General features: G+C 40.4%; 1 protein-coding gene across 2 annotated transcripts in view; it reads right to left on the reverse strand.

Annotated features, from left to right (window-relative positions):
• LOC140205852 (very long chain fatty acid elongase 4-like) overlaps positions 1-20002 on the reverse strand; it is a 147380-nt gene that overhangs the window by 68522 nt on the left and 58856 nt on the right. For both annotated transcript variants that reach the window (XR_011887985.1, XR_011887984.1), the window contains exon 11: positions 18228-18398. The gene's annotated coding sequence lies outside the window, so the exon portion shown is untranslated. The remainder of the gene's footprint in view (positions 1-18227; positions 18399-20002) is intronic.

Raw genomic sequence — 20002 nt, forward strand, 5'->3', positions numbered from 1 at the left:
GTGCTACTGAACATGAGATTGAAACACTCAGCGCACTTCTTTCACTTTACAGATTCTCCACCTGCAATTCTACATCACACACCAATAAACCACTTATTTATTACTACATTAAGTTATCTTTCTACCCAAGCATTAACAACTCACGCAGAGGGAAGAAGAATTGCTCTTCACAGTGCAAGGTCACATTAATGTTAAATATTATACAGCCTGATGTATCTTTTAAAATATATTAGCTTGTACATTTCTGTATTATTTATTTACTTTTCAATAAAGTTTATTTTGCTTATCATAAAATATATCACCTGGATTATTTATTTAGCAGCAATAATGTTTCATGCTCCAATAAGTGGCATTATGTTTGAGCAGCGGGGTTCTTGTGATGCTGTGCCATCCGCGTGAATGAATGCATGAAATTTATAACTCATTTTCCAACTCGTAATCTAGTTTCCAAGTCAGAAAAGCTTCTTCAATAACCTTGAAATTCTATTTACAAAGCAGTCATTTTTCTCTGCCTATGATGATGAGATGCAAACAGAGCATCTTTCTTTTTAATTCATGAATTAAGCATTATTTTACTAACCTCAGGTCTACAATTGTTTGATTGACAGTCATCATCCGATTCTGTGCAAGTAACCATGATTAAAAAAATTGCAAAGATTTCTTTTGAGTTGAAGCTTTCTGTTTAAAAGAAAGAGTGAACATCCTCTTTCTACCTGAAACTGGGTATTGTTTACTTAAGTACATATAATTAGTCCAACTCATTGCCGCTTTACTAAATGTGGGAGTGAATGTTTGACTGAGAAATATAACCAGAAAGAGGAAGTGGGTCCGGCAAAGAGCAGAAATTTACGAGCAGCTCATGTCTGCACCAGCTAACAAAAAGAGCCCTAAAATCCACTACTGTGAGTTACTCATTTAACTTGATAACTAGTCCGGACTGAGATGTCAAATTCACACCTACTTTTCAAGACTGAGTGCATTTCCACATGGGGAGCTGGAATCGCATTACATAAATTTGCTTTCACTTGGAGTTACAAAGAAATACAAATCAAATTGGGGAAATTTTTATTTTATTTCAAAAATCCAAATGTTTCCATTTTATTCCACTGCATTTATATAGAAATCAGTAAATGCTGTTTAGGATTGTACACTGTGGATGAACATAAGTTCAACTGTTTATTTGTTTATTGTTTGATACCACGTGGAGATGGCCCTTCGAGCTTAACCCTAACCTAATCTCGGGTCAATTTACAATGACCAATTTACCTATCTGATACGTCTTTGGACTGTGGGAGGAAACCGAAGCACTCGTGGAAAACTCATGCATTCCATGGGAAGGATGTACAGAGACCCTTTGCAGAACTGCTCCGGAATTGAACTCCAAACTTCGGAAAGCCCTGAGCTGCAGGAGCGTCACACTAACTGCTACGCTACCGTGATTGTTCTACTGTATCATGTGATACACTTGCTCTATTACAAAGGTCATGTCCTTCAGGTCAAGTTCTTTCTAAAGGCCAATTTATACTTGTGCGTCAAATCGACGCCATAGGTACGGCTTAACCGCGTACCCTACACCATACCCTACGCCGTAGCCTGGCGCACACCTCCCCAAAAATGTAACTATGTGTCACGGCGACGCAGACCGCAACAACTGTGATTGGTCCGCTTGGTAGCATCGCATTTCCTCCTACGCTGCAATAGCTTCCCATTGGGCGACTGAAAGGCAGGGAAGGAACTCTGGCTGCAATGCTTTCCATAAAGCTTTACAGACCTCCGAAATTATGGAGGACCCTGTGCTTGTTGCCAGTTTGTAGCTGGCTGCTACAGCATGTTGACTTTCACCTGAAGCTAAAACACGAATGGTGATTGCCAGTCTCTGAGTGTACTGTGCGTACACTGATGCAAAATAAATGGTTGGAGACGATGAACCAAATCATCAAATCTACCTGCCGACATCTGAAAATATTTGAAATGCATTTCCTCGTCCATGTCTCTCAGTGGCTGGACAAGCACAGAAAATTCACCCTCCTTCAGTTTCAGTCGCCATTGTTTGAAGTTTGAGTTCAGTGGCATAGAAACCTCACCACCAACTAGCGTTTTGGTGGTGAATTGCAGAGCGACGCAGACATACCAACGCACAAGTATAAATGCTCACAACGGCGGAGCCCACTTGTGTAGGCTGCGGCGTAAACTAGTACACACAAGTATAAATCAGCCTTAAGAAACATGAGCATGTTTTGTTTTTAAACCATGCCAATTTTGTCATTAGTGTATTTTCTTTATTTCCTAACCTTCCTCCAAATCATTTCATTTGCCAATTAGTTCACTAAGTGAAGCCTCTAGTTATAGTGGATTATTTGACCAATTGGCAGAATCTCTACTCCCTACAAACATAAAAAGCCTAAAACCAGCCTTTTACCTGATACTGCAAACAGACTGTAATCAAGGAAGCATTTCAAATGCTGGAACCTTAAAATTAAAATTAATTCTGAGTAGTCAGTTTTTATTTTTGACAAGAATGATACAGTTATTTGGTGTGGAAATGAGAAGGTTAAAAAAAATAAACGTAAGTATATTTATGGTCCCTAAAATACCAGCAATGATCAAATGCATTACAATGAATGTATTTTTCCTGTTTTCTTTTAAAAACAATGACTGTCTGAATTTTTTTCACAGCCATTCTTATTTAAAAGATGAGATTGGAATCAATTGTGGAAATCTATAATTGGTCCACTAATGAATGCACCCTTCTGAAGTATAAAAAAAAGGAGCCATATGAATCTAAGATGAATTAATCATCAAAGCTGCTCCCATTTGATAAATAACCCTGGTCTAATGAAAACACATTGCATGGTTTGGCCCAACTAATGCACCTGACGAAGGCGAGAGATAAAACCCTTATTGATGGCTGAAAAGGTTAGCTGGTGCCCTTGAGGTGCAAGGCAGTTAATGAGGCCTTCCTCCTGACACAGGGCCCCTGCAGAGTGGGCTGAGTTCTTCACACACTGCCAAGCTCCTGTCATGGGGAGACTGGAGACTCCACTCTGAGGCGCAGTGTATTAACAAGATGGATAGAGTTGAATTACTCCTCAGAAAATTGGTTGAGGGGACCTCATTCTCGTCAGCTGAACTGAATTTCAACTGGAGATAGACAAGAAAGTAATTATTAAAACTTTTAGGGGTTTGCAATGTTTAAAATTAATTCAAAATTACTAGCTTTCACAAAAGGTTTGTTGCACTAATACATACCAAGACACCTAGTGTCACATTTGAATAGGTCTGTTGCTATAACAATTTTGACAACAAATAAGACATTCCCTAACAAATAAGAAATACTAATGATATACATTCTGAAATCAATTTGCAGATAAGTAATGTATGCCATATTATAAAGAGACTGTTTTGTGCATTATCAAATGCAGTAGGGAAAAGAAAAAATAATCATTTTTTGTATTTTTTAATAACTCGCACTTCCTTCTCTTGTATAAAATAATAAGGATACTAATAAGGTTATGCAGGGTTAAAAGACAGCCCTACATGGTTCTCACAAAACACACTCTCTCTATCTGGAGTGCGCATGTTTATTCAAATATTGAGTTGCTGTACACCGGAATTATGACTGTCCACATAATATGTGTGGATCACTTTGCATCAATATTGCAAATGTTAATCTTGCAGTGTTACAACACTATTCCCAGCACTGCCATGAGTAACAGCCTGCTCCATAAATACAAAACCAAAGAAAACAACACTAAAAAACAGCACAGAAAATGCTAGATATATACATGGCGAGTTACTATTAATCTGACTCAGAACCTCAGATAATGGTTATATATTTCACAATCATTTCTCTCAAAGTTTATAAAACCATCTTGATTAAAAGGAAGCTCATGAGCAATACTGGAAGAGGAAATCACAATGGCAGCTACAGATTTATAGCTGTTGTTTCCCACTTAAATCCAAAATGGCTGACTTTGTTTCTCACTGAAAGTTTCAGTCAGGTGACATCATTAAAATACTGTATTTGTATTACAGTTTCAATTCCTTGTCCTTCTCTTGACACATTTTCACTGGCGGCCATGTGCAGAGAGACCCAGGACCCAGATGCACTTGGGACTCGAGTTTAAAAAAATACAGAAGTGGGGTAGGGTACGGGAGGAGCTGGATTGTAAATCGGATAGATGAAAAAAGGATGTGAAATCACATTTATCTGAGAATAGGAACAGCTGTGATTCTTCTTGCAATTTGCTGCAATCAACAATTGTTTGTGATTGTCCAGAGTCTGCAGGGAGGAAGTGACTTTGATTATAAGTCTGTGCCCAGTCAGCTATTGCAAGGTACATCGCAACACCATTGCCCTCCCCTGTCATTGGTCTCATTAGTAGGAACTTACTCGGCTTTTTTTTGGGTGCTTACCCAGGATGTGGCTGTACTGCAACATGTTAAGAAACACAATATGCTGTGTCATTATTAATCACGTTAGCAAGTTCTGGAACAGAGTAGAATACAGAACTGGGCATACAACACAAGCAATTCATTAAGGACTTTGTTGTTTTGTTTTCATTAATCATCCCAACCTTCAAAAGAGGAGATGATATTGTTTAGTTCCATTCATGCTACGTGTAACTGAAGCTTCCAAGGATGAATGTGGACTTGAGTGATCAAATGAAATATGGTGGTGCTCCTGGCACTATGCAAGTATCATGTGGACTTGGATAGTAGGAATTAAATAATAACAAAAGCCTTGGGTAGTTAGAGAGACTTTTCTGTAGTTAGAGAGACTTTTCATATCCTGTGAGTTAGAGAGACTTTTGTGAAAGGGAGAAATTTAACCAGATGTTTTACAGTAGAAAAAAATATATGCATAGTCACTTCAAAGATATATATTGTACACCCATGGAATGAATATACTGAATTACTAATATGCCATACTTTGTTTTAATCATTACTATACTACCTGGAAACATACTTGACTAAGCTGTACCCTGTGGCTGAATGTATGGCTTCAGCTTTTTGAAGAGCATTGGATGAATACATAAAGATATAATAGATGTAGGTTCTGTGATGAAGAAAAAGGGTGCAGGGTTTCCCAACCTTATTTAGCCCAACGTTCCCCCCAAATCACTTCCATACTTGCCAAGGACCCTCTTAGGCACAATATACTTTCCGGCGCCTCCATAGTGTAAAAACTTGTCAACCATATGCTAACATGAGAAAAATGTTTCTTTAAATTTTTATTTGTCTTTAAACCTAGCGTACACAGTACCTGTGTCCTGTACAGCAGCTTTGATATCACTGTGATCCTTGAGCTTGATGGTTTTTACCAAGAGTTGAAATATCTGATTCAGGTTGTGACAGCAAAAGCCTTAATTCCCCATGCGTAACAATGTCCAAGTGATGTCAGTTTTTTGTGAGTATGTGGTTCACTGCACTGAAGCCCCTTTCAACAAGATAGGAGGATGGAAAAGCAGCTTGGCTTTTCTCCAAAGACCAGGAAACTTCATTTGACAGCGTAGCCACATACCACAAAGCAGACATTTTTGAAAAGCATTTTTGCTTCTTCATCATTCTAAATTTCGATAATTTCTTCTTGCAAACTCTCTTCCTGTTCTTCCACCTTGCAAAGAAATGGGTTAATTACCCAGTCTGGAACTTCCAGATTATTCAAATCCTTGAATCGATTCTGAAAATTCTTCTTCAATGACTGCAGGTGTAAGCAGTGCTCTTGCAAATGGATGACCTATGGCTTGCATGGGAGAGGGAGAAGATCATTGATCAGAGTTACAGGGAAGTAGTGACCCCTAAGTTGCAGGAGGCAGGTAGCTAGATGACCGTCAGGAGAAGGAATGGGAATGGGCACTTAGCGCAGAGTACCCCTGTGGCCATTGCCCTCAGTAATAAGATAACTGTTTTGGATACTGTTGTGGGGGGTGCAATCGAGACCAGGTCACTGGCACTGAGCGTGGTGCAGAAGGGAAAGGGAGGGAAGAGGGGAGTGGTAGTGATATGAGACTCAATAGTCAGAGGAATAGACAGGAGATTCTGTGGATGTGAATGGGACAACTGGATGGTACGTTGCCTCCCAGGTGCCAAGATCAGGGACATTTTAGATTGTATTCACAGCATTTTAGAGAGAGAGGGAGAGCAGTCAGATATCTTGGTACCTATTAGTACCAATGACGTAGGAAGGAAAAGCAAAGAGGTCTTGAAGAGAGAATTTAGAAAGCTAGGCAGGAAGCTGAGAAGCAGGACCTGCAGGATACTAACTTCAGGCTTGCTACCTCTGCCAGGCACCAGTGAGTGTGGAAACGGGATGATTTGACAGATAAATGCATGGATGAGAAGCTGGTGCAGGGAGCAGGGATTCAGGTTCTTGGTTCATTGGGATCTCTTCTGAGGGAGATGTGACCTGTACAAAAGGGACGGGTTGCACCTGGACCCAAGGGGACCAATATTCTCATGGACAGATTTGTTAGAGCTATTGGGGAGGGTTTAAACTAATTCTGCAGGGGGATGAGCACTGGTCTTGTTACACAAATACAGATTGTCAGGTCTGATGTTGTGGCTGAAGGATGGTTGTAATTGGGAGCTAAATATCCAAGGTTACACGTTGTATCGGAGGGATAGGGAAGTAGGCAGAGGGGGTGGTGTAGCTCTACTGGTAAAGAATCCAATCAAATCAGTAGAAAGATATGACATAGGATCGGAAGATGCTGAATCCTTGTGGGTTGAGTTAAGAAACTGCAAATACCCTGATGCCAGTTATATACAGGCCTCCAAACAGTAGCTGTGATGTGGACCACAGATTACAACGGGAAATAAAAAAGGCGTGTCAAGAGGGCAATGTTATGATAGTCATGTGAGATTTTAATTTGCAGGTCCATTGGGAAAATTAGGTTGGTAATGGATCTCAAGTGAGTGAATTTGTTGAATGCCTATCAGATGGCATTTTGCCTTTGATCCTGTGAGGGGATCAGCTATACTGGATTGGCTGTTCTGTAATGAACCAAAGCAAATTAAAGTAAAGGAACCCCAACAAGACAGTGTTCTCAATATGATTGAGTTGAACTTGAAATTTGATAGGGAGAAACTAAAGTCTGACGTAGCAGTATTTCAGTGGATTAAAGGAAATTACCATGGTATGAGAGGGGAGTTGGCCAAAATAAACTGGAAGGAGATGCTGGCAGGGATAACAGCAGAGCAGCAATGGCTTGAGTTTCTGGGGGAAAAAAGAGGGAGGTGCAGGCTAGAGGGATTCCAAAAATGCAGAAATACTCAAATGGCAATTAGTACAATCATACCTGACAAAGGAAGTCAAAACTAATGTAAAAGCAAGAGAGGGTATACAACAAAGCAAAAATTAGCAGGAAGATAGAGGATTGGGAAACTTTTAAAAACCTACAGAAAGCATCTAAAAGAACCATTAGGAGAGAAAAGATGAAATATGAAAGCAAGCTTGCAAACAATATTGAGGTGGATAGAAAAAGCTTTTTCAAGTATATAAAAGAGAGATGAGAGTGGATATAGGACTACCAGTAAATGAGGCCAGAAAAATAATAATGACAGACAATGAGGTGGCAGATGAACTAAATGTGAATTTTGCATCAGTCTTTACTGTGGAAGACACTAGCAGTGTGCCAAGTGTTGAAGGGTGTGAGGGAAGAGAAGTGAGTGCAATTATTATTATAAGGGAGAAGGTGCTCAAAAAGCTTAAAGACCCAAGGATACATGTCACTCAGACCAGATGAACTGCACCCCTGGGTTCTGAAAGAGGTAGTAGTAGAGATTGTGGAAGTATTAGTAATGATCTTTCAAGAATCATTAGACTCTGGCATTGTTCCAAAGGACTTGAAAATTCCAAATGACACTCTACTCTTCAAGAAAGTAAGGAGGCAGCAGAAAGGAAATTATAGACCAGTTAGCCTGTCCTCAGTAGTTGGGATGATATTGCAGCAAATTATTAAGGATGAGGTTATGGAATACTTGGTGACACAGGAAAACGTTGCTGACTTTGTCCTATGTTTCCTTAAGGGAAATCTTGCCTGACAAACCTGTTGGACTTCTTTAAGGAGATGACACGAAGGATAGATGAAGGGGTTGCAGTGGATGGTGTATATTTGGACTTTCAGAAGCCCTTTGACAAGGTGCCACACATCAGGTTGCTTAAGAACCCGTGGTATTACAGGAAAGTTACTGGCATGGTTAGAGCATTGGCTGATCAGTAGGAGGCAGAGAGTGGAAATAAAAGGATCCTTTTTTGGTTGGCTGCCAGTGACTAGTGGTGTTCCTCAATGATCGATGTTGGGTCCACTCTTTGTATGATTTTGATGATGGAACAGGTGGCTTTGTTGCCAAGTGTGCAGATGATACGAAGATTGGTGGAGGGGCACGTAGTGTTGAGGAAACAGGAAGACTACAGAAGGACTTAGACAGATTAGAAGAATGGGCAAGAAAGTGGTAAATGAAATACAATGTTGGAAAATGCATGGTCATGCACTTTGATAGAAGAAATAAATGTGCAGACTATTTTCTAAATAGGGAGAAAATCCAAAAATCTGAGATGCAAAGGGACTTGGGAGACCTTGTGCAGAATACCACAAAGGTTAACTCGTAGATTGAATCGGTGGTGAGAAAGGCAAATGCAATGTTAGCATTCATTTCAAGTGGTCTAGAATGTGAGGCCAGGGATATGATGCTGAGGCTTTATAAGGCACTGGGGAGGCCTCACCTTGAGAATTGTGAACAGTTTTGGGTCCTTATCTAAGAAAAGATGTGTTGGCATTGGAGAAGGTTCAGAGGAGGTTCACAAGGCTAATTCCAGGAATGATGCTGGAATCAATTATAAAAGATGAAATAGCAGCATATTTGGATAGCAGTGGCAGGATAGGTCTGAGTCAGCATGGATTTACGAAGGAGAAATCATGCTTGACTAATCTTCTGGAATTTTTTGAGAATGTAACTATGAAAATGGACATGGGAAAGCCAGTGGATGTAGTGTACCTGGACTTCCAGAAAGCTTTTGATAAGGTCCTACATAGGAAGTTAGTGTGCAAAATTAGAGCAAATAGTATTGGGGGTAGGGTAATGACATGGATAGAAAATTGGTTGGCAGACAGGAAACAAAGAGTAGGGATTAATCGGTCCTTTTCAGAATGGCAGGCAGTGACTAGCGGGGTACCGCAAGGCTCGGTGTTGGGACCACAGCTATTTACAATATACATTAATGATTTAGATGAAGGGATTAAAAGTAACATTAGCAAATTTGCAGATGACACAAAGCTGGGTGGCAGTGTGAAATGTGAGGAGGATGTTATGAGAATGCAGGGTGACTTGGACAGGTTGGACGAGTGGGCAGATGCATGGCAGATGCAGTTTAATGTGGATAAGTGAGAGGTTATCCACTTTGGTGGCAAGAACAGGAAGGCAGATTACTATCTGAATGGTGTCAAGTTAGGAAAAGGGGAAGTACACCGAGATCTAGGTGTCCTTGTTCATCAGTCACTGAAAGTAAGCATGCAGGTACAGCAGGCAGTGAAGAAAGCTAATGGCATGTTGGCCTTCATAACAAGGGGAGCTGAGTATAGGAGCAAAGAGGTCCTTCTGCAGTTGTACAGGGCCCTGGGGAGACCACACCTGGAGTATTATGTACAGATTTGGTCTCCAAATTTGAGGAAGGACTTTCTAGCTATTGAGGAAGCGTAGGTTCACGAGGTTAATTCCTGGGATGGTGGGACTGTCATTTGTTGGAAGATTGGAGTGACTGGGGTTGTACACACTGGAATTTAGAAGGATGAGAGGGGATCTGATTGAAACATATAAGATTATTAAGGGATTGGACACGCTAGAGGCAGGAAACATGTTCCCAATGTTGGGGGAGTCCAGAACCAGAGGCCACAGTTTAAGAATAAGGGGTAGGCAATTTAGTATGGAGTTGAGGAGAAACTTTTTTCACACAGAGGGTTGTGGTTCTGTGGAATGCTCTGCCTCAGAAGGCAGTGGAGACCAATTCTCAGGATTCTTTCAAGAAAGAGTTAGATAGAGCTCTTAAAGATAGCGGAGTGAAGGTATATGGGGAGAAGGCAGGAAAAGGGTACTGATTGTGGATGATCAGCCATGATCATAGTGAATGTTGGTGCTGGCTCGAAGAGCTGAATGACCTACTCCTGCACTTATTGTCTATTGTATTGTCTATTGAAAGAGTTATCATATGACAAACATTTGATGGCTCTGGGACTGTGATCATTAGGATTTAGACCGATGTGGGGGGATCTTATTGAAACCTTTCAAATGTTGAAAGGGCTGGACAGAGTAGATGTGGAAAGGATGTTTCCTATGGTGAGGACAAGAGGGTATAGCCTCAGGAAAGAGGGGAATCCATTTATAACAGAGATGCTGAGAAATTTCTTTAGCCAGAGGTTAGTGAATTTGTGAAATTTGTTATCACAGGCAGCTGTGGAGGCCAGGTCGCTGGGTGTATTTAAGGTGGAGATTGATAGGCTCTTGATTAGCCATGGCAACAAAGGTTATGGGGAGAAGGCCAGGCAGCAGGACTGAAGAGGGGGAAAAAAATGGAACAGCCATGATTGAGTGATGGAGCAGACTCAATGGGCCAAATGGCTTAATTATGCTTCTATATATTCTGGTCTTATGGTCAAATCACCATCTGTGAAAGAGAGTGCCATACTTTCCATGTTGGGGAAACTGTGAGAACATTCTTCTTCCAATGTTTTACTTATATATTTCTAATTTTCCAATAAAAGTGGACACTGTACTTTTTGCCAGGATTAAATTAAAATTCTCACCCTGCATTTTTCTATTTAGAATGTTCATTTTGTCATACACATCAGCTAGTATGCCACATCTCTACATAGAAGTTCAGTCTTATTCCCCAAGCTCTTCTCGACTTTGAGCAAAAATTCACCCAGTGTGAAAAAGATCAAAGAAACTGTTTAAGCAGCAGCCTTTTGACAATGCACTTCAGTGTGAAGACGCAAGCGTTCAAACTCTTCATCGTTATCTTGGCATAACTGGCAAAATATTCTGTTATTTAATGGATGAGCTTTAATTTTGTTAATAACAGATATTACAAGAATCATCCTTGAAAATAGTCACTGACTGAGATGTTCGGCTGTGAGATGTTGACGATGAATTACACAACCGATTGCAAACAGACTTGGAATTTCTTTATTCATAAATGCCACTTAACCAGCATGGTGACCTGTTATATATGGTGCTCCGTCTGTTGCACAAGAAATCATGTTCCTAATTAAAATACTTTTATTCTCAATGGACATTTTGAGCTCATCATAGTTTGATTCTCTGTTGATATTTGTTTTCAACTTTTTACAAGAGAATCTCTTCATAAACTTTTCCATTTTTGATAAACCACACATATGCAATTAGCAATGCTTCACAACTGGATGAGTTAACACACACAGTTGACTCATCCAGTTATATCCCAAATTCTGTTTTTGTAGCTCTGTGCATAGTTGATACTCAATACCTTCACTCATTTCATCAATACGACGAGCTACAGGGTTATTTCTCAGAGGAATTGATTTTAAAATACTGGTATCCATTTTGAGAACATTGGTGAGCACTTCTGATATATCACCTTTCACCAATTGTATGAGATTTTCCAGACTTTGCTATCATTTTGGAAATATTATAAGAAACAATGAGACGACTATTGACAAGCAAGAGAAAATCTGCAGTTGCTGGAAATCCAAGCAACCCACACAAAATGCTGGAGGAACTCAGCAGGCCAGGCAGCATCTATGGAAAGAAAACAGTTGATATTTCAGGCCAAGATCCCTTGGCAAATGACTTGAGTGTGCAATGCTTTTCAAATGCTTCTCTCATCTTCTGGAATGAGAAATACCATAAGTAGCCTTTTTAGGGCTTCTTTTACAGAAGTGTTCCGGCAATCTTGATGGTTTCATGGCTTCATTAGACAGTACATTATTACAAATAAGACAGATGGGCTGTTTCTGATCTGATGGGAATAGAATAAAACCATACTCCAGGTATGTAAACACGAGGAACTCTGCAGATGCTGGAATTTCAAGCAACACACATAAAAGTTGCTGGTGAACGCAGCAGGCCAGGCAGCATCTCTAGGAAGAGGTACAGTCGACTTTTCGGGCCTAGACCTCTTCCTAGAGGTGCTGCCTGTGTGTTGCTCCAGGTATGTAACATAGTATTGACGCACTTTCTGTAAATATTTTAACATGTCCAATATATCATTTGCTGCTCATGTACAAACCAGGCAGGAAGCGTGCATTAGAGGGTGAGATGTTTTCAAGTATGGTACATATACATCTATCCTTATTAGCATTAAAGCTGATCACAAATAAAACAAGTTCTTGGCTCCTTTGTCACTGGGTTCCCATCTCACCCCCAATCACTTTGAATGAACCAATCAAACACCATGAAAGATTAAAAAAGGGACTATGATGGAAAGATCGATAACCAGAGGAGCCAAATGAAATTCTGCAATAGTTATACTGTCCATTTCTGCACCACTGATTCTGCTGATCCACAGTAATCTACCCTCAGCTTCCTCCTGTTTCGCAACCATACACTGGCTCGCAGTAAAGGTCTTCAACCCACTCCATCTCATTAATTGCTTCCAATTTTGGACTGTCAAAATTGTCACACTTCTTGTTCAGCATCCAACGTTGGATGAGCAGGTATCTTTTTGCAGCTAAAACCAAGCTTTAATAAGAATGTTAGCAGTACCCTCTGTTAACAGGGTAAATTGGATTGCAATTTCTGACATTCACACATATGCAATACCCTATCAAATGGTGAAAGGCCTTAATAGAGTGGATGTGGAGAGGATATTTCCTAATGTGAGAGAGTCTAAGACCAGAGGACATGGCCTCAGAATAGAAGGGGCATCCTTTTAGAATGGAGATGAGGAAGAATTTCTTAAGCCAGACAATGGTGAATCTTTGGAATTCTTTGTCACTGGCCGCTGTGAAGGCCAAGTCTTGATGCATATTTAAGGCAGAGGTTGATAAATTCTTGATTGGTCAGGACTTGAAGGGATACAGGGAGAAGGCAGGAGAATGGGGCTGAGAGGAAAATTGGATCAGCCCTGATGAAATGATGCAGCAGACTCGATGGACCAAATGGCCTAATTCTGCTCCTATATCTTATGTTCTTATGGTCTAATTATGGTCTTAGTGACAATAGACAATAGGTGCAGGAGTAGGCCATTTGGCCCCTTGAGCCAGCACTGCCATTCACTGTGATCATGGCTGATCATCCACAATCAGTATCCAGTTCCAGCCTTATCCCCATAACCTTTGATTCCGCTATCTTTAAGAACTCTATCCATCTCTTTCTTGAAAGCATCCAGAGACTTGGCCTCCACAGCCTTCTGGGGCAGAGCATTCCACATATCCACCACTCTCTGGGTGAAAAAGTTTTTCCTCAACTCCGTTCTAAACGGCCTACTCCTTATTCTTAAACTGTGGCCTCTGGTTCTGGACTCACCCATCAGCGGGAACATGCTTCCTGCCTCCAACGTGTCCAATCCCTTAATAATCTTATATGTTTCAATAAGATCCCCTCTCAGCCTTCTAAATTCCAGAGTATACAAGCCCAGTCGCTCCAATCTTTCGACATATGACAGTCCCGCCATCCCGGGAATTAACCTTGTGAACCTACGCTGCACTCCCTCAATAGCAAGAATGTCCTTCCTCAAATTTGGAGACCAAAACTGCACACAGTACTCCAGGTGTGGTCTCACTAGGGCCCTGTACAGCTGCAGAAGGACCTCTTAGCTCTTATACTCAATTCCCCTTGTTATGAAGGCCAACATGCCATTAGCTTTCTTCATTGCCTGCTGTACTTGCATGCTTGCTTTCAGTGACTGATGTACAAGAACACCCAGATCTCGTTGTGCTTCCCCTTTTCCAACTTGACTCCATTTAGATAATAACCTGCCTTCCCGTTCTTACCACCAAAGTGGATAACCTCACATTTATCCACATTAAACTGCATCTGCCATGCAACTGCCCACTCACCCAGCCTGTCCAAGTCACCCTGCATTCTCACAACATCCTCCTCACATTTCACACTGCCACCCAGCTTTGTGTCATCGGCAAATTTGCTAATGTTACTTTTAATTCCCTCATCTAAATCATTAATATATATTGTAAACAGCTGTGGTCCCAACACTGAAACCTGTGGTACCCCACCGGTCACCGCCTGCCATTCCAAAAGGGACCCGTTAATCGTTACTCTTTGTTTTCTGTCAGCCAGCCAATCCTCCATCCATGTCAGTACTCTGCCCCCAATACCATGTGCCCTAATTTTGCCCACTAATCTCCTATGTGGGACTTTATCAAAGGCTATCTGTGAAAGTCCAGGTACACTACATCCACTGGCTCTCCCTTGTCCATTTTCATAGTTACATCCTCAAAAAAAATTCCAGAAGATTAGTCAAGCATGATTTCCCCTTCGTAAGTTCATGCTGACTCAGACCGATCCTGTTACTGCTATCCAGAGATGTTGTAATTTCATCTTTTATAATTGACTCCAGCATCTTTCCCACCACCGACGTCAGGCTAACTGGTCTATAATTCCCTGTTTTCTCTCTTCCTCCCTTCTTGAAGAGAGGGACAACATTAGCCACCCTCCAATCCACAGGAACTGATCCTGAATCTATAGAACATTGGAAAATGATTACCAATGCGTCCATGATTTCTAAAGCCACCGCCTTAAGTACCCTGGGATGCAGACCACCAGGTCCCAGGGACTTATCAACCTTCAGACCCAACAGCCTATCCCACACCATTTCCTGCCTAATATAAATTTCCTTCAATTCATCCATTACCCTAGGTCCTTTGGCCACTATTACATCTGGGAGATTGTTTGTATCTTCCCTAGTGAAGACAGATCCAAAGTACCTGTTCAACTCGTCTGCCATTTCCTTGTTCCCCATAATAAATTCACCCGCTTCTGTCTTCAAGGGCCCAATTTTGGTTTCAACTATTTTTTTCCTCTTCACATACCTAAAGAAGCTTTTACTATCCTCCTTTATATTCTTGGCTAGTTTACCTTCGTACCTCATTTTTTCTCCGCATATTGCCTTTTTAGTTACCTTCTGTTGCTCTTTAAAAGTTTCCCAGTCCTCCGGCTTCCCACTCATCTTTGCTATGTTATACTTCTTCTCTTTTATTTTTATACTGTCCATTACTTCTCTTGTCAGCCACGGCCTCCCCTTACTCCCCCTAGGATCTTTCTTCCTCTTTGGAATAAACTGATCCTGCACCTTCCGCATTATTCCCAAAAACACTTGCCATTGCTGTTCCATTGTCATCCCTGCTAGGGTATTGTTCCATTGAACTTTGGCCAGCTGCTCCCTCATAGCACCATAGTTCCCTTTGTTCAACTATAATAGTGTCCTCCTGAAGTAATCTTGGGCTACAGCCCATTTATGCCTATTTCTTATCCTCAAATAATTTATGCTGGAGGATTTTTAATTGAACTAATTTTGCTTCACTTATCTTTACTTGTAGTTCCGTCTCAATTTTAAAGCATTGTTTTGCTTTTGTATTTCCTGTTTTCTAATCCTGATTATATGGCCTCTCACTGATGATCCCTCAGTCCAAAGCAATACTTCACATTATTTGTGGATGCCACAGATTATGTGTGTAGCAGCAGATCCCAAAGTAGAACAAGTTTCCAGATGCAACTCTGAATCATTGACCTTCATCTCCCTAAACACCAAATGCAAGCCAGTGACTCCACCTTTCTTCTTAGCAATTGGCTGGGCCAGATCCAAACTATATTCCTTAATGTTGAATTCAATGCCCACTTGTCAGCATTCAGTTCATATTCCTTCACTCTTTCCTCATCCAGGTACCTTTCCAAATGCCTTTTAAAGATTGTAATTGTTTCCACCTCTGCACTTACTCTAACATTTTTTCAAAGAGTCCTCTTGAACTTCTCTCTTTAGCCTTAATCTTTCATTCTCTGTTCCAGTTAACTTGATGCCTTGGAAGAACTTGGTGAAAGACAAACAGACCACAGTGAGACACCAGCTGGCTCAGTAAGTCTGCACTGGCTCCTTGGAAAAGCAATTCCATTAGATTCACAGCCTGGCTCTTTGTCCCACACCATGTGAATATTTTCCTTCACGAACTTATTCAATTCTTTTCAAAGAGATTCAATCATGCCAATTTCTCCTATGGGCCTTACCACCACCTCCCCCCACGTGCTCAGCATTTGTTGAAGCAAAACCATTTACCTTCATGCTTCATTTGGCCTTGATTTGAAATCTATGACCTCTGACCTTTTGGAAATTGGAAATACTTTATCTTGATTTATTCTCAGTCCATCCTGATTCCAAACAATTTTCTCATATCTCTTTATATTTTTCCCTCTTTTAACTTCTCCAGTCTATCCACTAAACTGCAATCCCTAAAATCATTTTAACGGAAATTAGGAACAGGAACAGCAAATAATCTCATTGAATCTACTCCTTTCAATAAGATGATCTATTTGTAATTTCAATTCTGTGTTCCTTCTTTTTCTCAGTGACCTTTCACCCTTTCATATCCACACCAAACTCTTAAATTCCTTCTTAAGCACAATGCTTGGAAGTGGATACAATATTCCAGCTAGGCCCAATTAACATTTGATAAAAGGTTTAGTGTAGTCTTCTACCATCTGTATTCTGTGCCCTAGATCAAATTTGATTTGGTCCCTGTCACGTTAGCCTGACCCATTACCAGCGAGTTGTGCACAAATACCAATAGGTCTACATGCACTTGCATCCTTTTACAAAATTATGTACCCCCTTCCCCTGACATCTCAGCCTTCAGTATTTCCACCAAAATGCAACACCCCACCGCATGTTATATTTCACCTGCCCAGTGACTTATCCTTCCATTAGCACCTTCTGGCTCTTATTCAGTCAATCACTACCTTCTTAACACCTTCAGAAATGTAATATCATCTTCTGACTTCCAACAAGGGTCTCCTAGTCAAGGTGGCTCCTTTGGTCGACATTGCCTGGATAGATCATGAAATCATATACTGTATTTCACTTCTCTTATGTATTTTACAATTTTTTTTTGTCTTGAATGGTTTCTAGAACTGTTGGAGACTGTGATTTTTTTGTGGGGAGGAGGGATTTGGGGGTTGATGATTTTCTTTTCTTTCTTGGTTTTGTGGCTATCTGGAGAAGAAGAATTTTAAGTTGTATACTTTGATAATAAATGAACTTGGATTTCAAAATGGTGCTCTGTACCCCCAAATCCAATTCAATAGGAAGGGGAAAATAATAGAGAAAACAATCAAATTGAAGTGCATTAAGAGTTACATCGTATGGTGTAGAGATCAATAGTATGACATTTTCAAATCTCATCATTTAATCGGCTTCTCATTGCGGAATCAGAATCAGGTTTATTATCACAGACGTAGGCCATGAAACTTGCTGTTTTGCAAAGACAGTGTATAAGAATTACTGTAAGATTTTAAAATGTTACTGCATTGATCCAACAGTGTGACTGGATTAGAGTCATAGAAAATTACAGGACAGAAACAGGCCATTTGGCCCATCTAGTCCATGCCGAAACATTTAAACTGCCTACTCCCACCAACCTGAAACAGGACCATAGCTTTCCATACCCCCATCAACTATGTACCTATCCAAGCTTCTCTTAAATGTTGAAATCAAACTTGCATTCACCGCTTGCGCTGGCAGCTCATTCGACACTCTCATGACCCTCTGCATGAAGAGGATTCCTGTCATGTTCCCCTTAAACTTCTCACCTTTCACCCTTAACCCATGACCACTAGTTATAGTCCCATCCAACCTCAGAGGGTAAATACAAGCAGGCTTTTTCCAATCTATAATCCTCTTATTTTTTGTATACCTCTATTAAATCTCCCCTTAATCTTCTACATTCCAAGGCATAAAGTCCTAACCTTTTCAATTTTTCCTTCTATCTCAGGTCCTCCAGACCCAGCAACATCCTTGTAAAAAACTTGCATTGTGTAAAATTTGTAATGCTCCAATATATGTATGTATGTGTATCATTATCAAATGGTAACTTAAACAATAAAACATTCTATAAAATAATTTAATGTAATCATTATGTCCAAACATTTCACTATTTAATGTTAGAGAGCTGTGAGCAGAAAAAGGTGTGCAAAAGCACAGTAACTTTTTTCCAATGTACACTATGCCATCGCCCTTCCCTCACCTTCAGTTTTCAGAAGGACCAACCCACGATGTGGAGTTCAAGGCAGTGCTGTATCACCTCCTCTTTTAGTGCTGCTTAAAATGGAGTAATCCCTTGAGAACTTGACCTTGCATTATCTCCCCACATGCGCCTTGTGGAGGGCCAGGTGCCTCTGCACGACCTCTGTCTTCTCTGTGGGAATAATGACATTGAGCAGTCTGGTGAGACGGTGCCCTGGCAATCGATTGAGTTTGGAACTCGTGAAGGAATTACATTGATAGATGGAGTACATTTCTGTGTAAACCTGCAACATTAAATGTTGATTCACACCAGTGGCACCGACTGAGCATTTGTGTAATGAAAATCGTGGCCGTAACATAACTTGCACCTTCTGATCTGGGTCATCTGAATTAAGCTCAAATACTGTTTTGCAATACAGAAAGGAAACTCTCCCCAACATTAATACTGAGGAGCTGCACACATTTTGTTTGCTCCATCATTTTCAGCCCTTTATTTACTATCATTTGGTCTTTACGGTATTTTCCATTTCTCTGGATTTCTCTCAGTAGCCTGAAGTAAGTTGCATTTTAGAGAGTAGGGAACTCAATATTTTTCCTCGAACTATTTTTTTTTACTCTTAAACAGTGAGGAAATTCGGTAGTTTTATTCCCCTGGTGACGAGGAAATGCGGGACCAACACTGATGATTATTTAAAACACAGGCACGTTTACGAGCTTCATTGATCCCGCAGAACCGAACTCCTGAGCAAAACACACTTGCTAATAGATACCTTGTAAAAAGGTAAATAGTGACATCTAGCGTCAAATGAGACAATTGCAAACACTTATTAACTTATTAGCAGTATCTACATCTGAATTTCCAGTGGCTCAGGGAATAGCAACCGCAATCACTAGAGGACTTTTGGGAAACAGCTTTGGACCCTGTTATTATTGGTGCTAATTGGACTAGGCAATATATACTATTTTTGGAGCAATGTATTTGGCTTAATTGCAAAAGTTAATAGAGCGCAATTTTGAATGAATCATCCCTAGTTAAAGCAGCCAGGGTTTCTTTCCTCCACACCCCACCCTAGTCTTTATCATTGAAGTTCTAGACTGAATGAAATTCAAGTTAATGTCTAAAATACCATATTACATATTTCAGGTCAGTGCCTTTTGCCATAGTGCAAAATGTATGGAGGCTTATACCATCATTGCAAACTGCAAATTTGTTTTCTTTAGGTTTTCCCAGTACAGTAATCAAATGTTATGTGCACAATATTATGTCACGTGTCCAGCAACAATGAATATAGTTGAATTGAGTTAGGTTTTATAAACAAACATAAAACATTTATTAAACTCTGCTCAACAATAGTGAAAAGTATTCAAACAACTAACTTAACCGGAAGTTAACTGCTATACGGCAACTCTAGAACAGTTCTTAAAATGGTAAATTCGAAAGTCCAAGTGATCTACACAGTCAATAAGGACAGACTTCTCTGGAAACGGATTTCTTCAAAGATGTGACGTTACTGCTGATTCTGCCCAAAGGATTCACGATGAAGGTAATAAAACGTGTTAAAGGAACTGACCTTTTCTCTGGCAAATGAATACTGCACAAACCTTCCTGATCTTACAGGGGTTATCTCAGATGCAGGCCACTATTTCTGAACGAAGATTCAGTAAGGTTGATCCTGTATTAAACCGCCGAACGACACCAACTTTAGTCGATCCTTCAGGTTCCCGTACTTTAGTAAAGTCCTCACTCTCCAATACTAGACTGTAAAGGTAAATCAA

The sequence above is a fragment of the Mobula birostris genome, chromosome 12 (genome assembly GCF_030028105.1).
Source record: "Mobula birostris isolate sMobBir1 chromosome 12, sMobBir1.hap1, whole genome shotgun sequence".
In the NCBI taxonomy this organism is placed as follows: Eukaryota; Metazoa; Chordata; class Chondrichthyes; order Myliobatiformes; family Myliobatidae; genus Mobula; species Mobula birostris.